This window comes from Chiloscyllium plagiosum, chromosome 19 (assembly GCF_004010195.1).
Source record: "Chiloscyllium plagiosum isolate BGI_BamShark_2017 chromosome 19, ASM401019v2, whole genome shotgun sequence".
Classification (NCBI taxonomy): domain Eukaryota; kingdom Metazoa; phylum Chordata; class Chondrichthyes; order Orectolobiformes; family Hemiscylliidae; genus Chiloscyllium; species Chiloscyllium plagiosum.
In genome coordinates, this window is record NC_057728.1 from 27,308,233 (window position 1) to 27,312,314 (window position 4,082).

Here is a 4,082-nt window from a genome sequence, read left to right on the forward strand (position 1 = left end):
AAGTGGATGTGGTCTATCTAGACTTCCAAAAGGCCTTTGATAAGGTGCCACACGGGAGGCTGCTGAGCAAGGTGAGGGCCCATGGTGTTTGAGGTGAGCTACTGGTATGGATTGAGGATTGGCTGTCTGACGGAAGGCAGAGAGTTGGGATAAAAGGTTCTTTTTCGGAATGGCAGCCGGTGACAAGCGGTGTCCCGCAGGGTTCAGTGTTGGGGCCGCAGCTGTTCACGTTATATATTAATGATCTGGATGAAGGGACTGGGGGCATTCTAGCGAAGTTTGCCGATGATACGAAGTTAGGTGGACAGGCAGGTAGTACTGAGGAAATGGGGAGGCTGCAGAAGGATCTCGACAGTTTGGGAGAGTGGTCTAGGAAATGGCTGATGAAGTTCAATGTGAGCAAATGAGAGGTCTTGCACTTTAGAAAAAAGAATACAAGCATGGACTACTTTCTAAACGGTGAGAAAATTCATAAAGACAAAGTACAAAGGGATCTGGGAGTGCTAGTCGAGGATTCTCTTAAGGCAAACATGCAGGTTGAATCCGTGATTAAGAAAGCAAATGCAATGTTGTCATTTATCTCAAGAGGGTTGGAATATAAAAGCAGCGATGTGCTACTGAGACTTTGTAAAGCTCTGGTTAGGCCCCATTTGGAGTACTGTGTCCAGTTTTGGGCCCCACACCTCAGGAGGGTCATACTGGCACTGGAGCGTATCCAGCGAGATTCACACGGATGATCCCTGGAATGGTAGGTCTAACATAGGAGGATCGGCTGAGGATCCTGGGATTGTACTCATTGGAGATTAGAAGGTTAAGGAGAGATCTAATAGAAACTTACAAGATAATATATGGCTTGGAAAGGGTGAACACTAAGAAATTGTTTCCGTTAGGCGGGGAGACTAGGACCCGCAGACACAGCCTTAAAATTAGAGGGGGTCAATTCAGAACAGAAATGTGGAGACATTTCTTCAGTCAGAGAGTGATGGGCCTGTGGAATTCATTGCTGCGGAGTGCAGTTATGTCTTCAAGGCAGAGATTGATAAATTCTTGATGTCACAAGGAATTAAGGGCTACGGGGAGAATGCAGGTAAGTGGAGTTGAAATGCCCATCAGCCATGATTAAATGGCAGAGTGGACTCGATGGGCCGAATGGCTTTACTTCCACACCTATGTCTTATGGTCTTATTACGTGACATAATGATACATTGAACAAACATGGATTGTCAAGTCTTTCATTTTTTAGAATGGATTGGCTGGTTTCATATCTTTAATATGTATGTAAATCCCAGAACTTCTTTTAAGTCACATTCTCAAGTAATTTAAGGTTTTATAACAAAAGGTGTCATCTCAGCTCAGCCAGTACCTTAAAAGGTGACAGTCAAATTGGTTCTATTTACAAAGTTATATATAAGTCATACAGAAAATTATATATAAATATTATAAATATTAAAATTATACATAAAAATATATATAAAAATTATATGACAAAGATTATATGGATTCACTACCTGCATTGACTACTTGCAGATTCTGCATTTTTTGAGCAAAATATAATGTATCTGCAAATGTAATTCTGCAAATACAAGTTCACCCATAAAAGATGAAAGATTTAACAATCTCGGTTTGTTCACTGTAATCTTTTGCTGTAAATTCTGGGTCGTATGGTCCTGCTCCACAACCACCTAACGAAGCAGCGTCTCGAAAGCTAGTGCTTCCAAACGAATCCGTTGGTCTATAATCTGGTGTTGTGTGATTTTTGACAATATCCCACCAACGTTTGTAGGAAATACACACGGTGACATTACACAACAAAAAAGACACGTTGATTTACTGGATCCTATTATGAGCAATTTCACTTTCGTTTCTGAAGTTCCATACAGCTCACGCACAAAACCTCTTTGCGTTCACAAACTGCACTGCCCACACAAGCCTGCGGCCCTGAGCCAGCACTGAAGCTGCATTGACAGACTGCCATAAAGCCGGATGCAGCAGGCCGCTCCTGGGGCCTAGTTCTGCAACAGACCGAGCTCCGGGTGATACTTACAGGTAACGGGAAAGAAAGGGCAGGCCGTCTGCTCTGCTCTGCTGCGCTGCGCTCAGGCTCTCCGACTCGGCTGGGATGGATATGTCAACCGCAGTCTGTTCCCGGTCACTATGGTGATTATTACCGCCCACCCCGCAACCAGACACCCGCGTTGGCCCGGCCCCGCCCCTCCCTCTCCTCCACGCCCCTCCCTCTCCTCCACGCCCCTCCCCGCCAGCTGAGAGGCGGGGCCACCAACTCCATCGACTGCGCCTGCTCCTACTGTAACCAATCCGGCGCATGCTCACAACCCTCTCTCTATGGGGTTGGAACAGCAGTAATACACAGTCCAGTACTGGAGAGAAAACTAAAACTGAAATTGTTGGAAAGGCTGAGCAGGTTCTTGCAGCACCTGTGAAGAGAAATCAGAGTTAACGTTTCGGGTTCGGTGACCGTTCCTCAAAACTAATGGCAGTTAGGGAAATGTCGGTGTATATGCAGAAGATAGAGTGGGGGGGGAAGGATTATTGGAGAGGTTAGCTGCACTGATGTCGATCACTCAAAGACTTCTCACTAATTTTTAAAGTGTATGGTGCATGATTTGAGCTTTGCTTATATTCAACGATTCACTCTCCGCTGTTCTTAAGAAGGCTCACCGGGACTCAAAACGCACAGATGCTTCCAGACCTGCTAGGTTTTTCGAGCAATTTGTGTTTTTGTGTCAGCCTGCACTGCTGTTTGTAGAAGAGATTTACAAAGATGAATGACCCTCTGACAGAAATCAGGGCGGCACGGTGGCTCACAGCACCAGGATCCCAGGTTAGATTCCAGCCTCGGCGACTGGCTGTGTGGAGTTTGCAGTTTGCACATTCTCCCGTGTCTGCATGGGTTTCCTCCCACAGTCCAAAGATTAGGTGAATTGGCCATGCTAAATTATCCATAGTGTTAGGTGCATTGGTCAGACGGGAAATGGTTCTGGGTGGGTTACTCTTCAGAGGGTTGGTGTGGACTTATTGGGCCAAAGGGCCTGTTTCCACACTGTAGGGTATCTGATCTAATACCCTCACTTAACCTACTCAACGTATCTATTTGCAAACTCTGTAACATCCTCACAAGTTTTTTCCTACCTTTACTCATAATATCATAAACAAATTTGGTCCTTTTCCCAACTCACAATCATAAATAATTCAAGCTCTAACTCTGATCCCTATGGCATTCCACTTGTTTGCTAACCTGAAAATTATCAATTAATCCTGGCAAAGAAATACAAAAAAACTGCATTCTGGAATTCAGGACAAATGAGAAATCCTCTTCGAGGGTCTGTCCACAGCAATCGGCATGCCAACACCTTTCTTGCATTGATTTCTGGTTCCAGACGTTGCTATCGCACATGGACCTCATAAGTAAGAATAAAAGAAAAATTAGCAGGCATGCTACCCAAACGCCATATGCTCTTATCTAAAGCACTAACCATTTAAATTGCACCTTGTTGAATGTCTTTTTCAAAATCCAAATAAACTGCATCTGTTGGTTTCTTTTATCCACCCTGCCTGCTCCATTCTGTAAGAACTCTAATAAATTTGTCAAACTATTTCCCTTTCATAAAGCTATGTTAACGGTGCTTGATTGTATTATGATTTTATAAATATTTTGCATCTTATTAATGATGGATTCTAGCTGAATTGGTCTGAAATTTCATGCTTTTGTTCTCCTTTCTTTCTTGAACGCAAGTGTTATGTTTACTATTCCACGGGACCTTCCAGAATCTAGGGAACTTTGAAATGTTATAACAATACATTCATATATTTACAGCCACTACTTCTGAAACCCTAGGATGCCGGCCATCAATTACAGGTCTTGCAAGTCTTTAGTTTTCCCAATGTGATAAGACCATAAGATCACAAGGCATAGGAATCAAAGTAGGACAGTCAGCCCACTGGATCAGGATCAATGGTGCTGGAAGAGCACAGCAGTTCAGGCAGCATCCAAGGAGCTTCAGCAAAATCGACGTTTCAGGCAAAAGCCCTTCATCAGGAATAAAGGCAGAGAGCCTGAAGCG

At 43.9% G+C, this 4,082-nt stretch overlaps 1 protein-coding gene across 1 annotated transcript in view; it reads right to left on the minus strand.

Moving 5' to 3' along the window:
* fbxo7 (F-box protein 7) overlaps window positions 1-2,182 on the minus strand; it is a 38,687-nt gene extending 36,505 nt beyond the window's left edge. Inside the window, exon 1 of the mRNA XM_043709417.1 lies at window positions 2,045-2,182. The gene's annotated coding sequence lies outside the window, so the exon portion shown is untranslated. The remainder of the gene's footprint in view (window positions 1-2,044) is intronic.
* Between the last annotated feature and the right edge of the window lie 1,900 nt (window positions 2,183-4,082).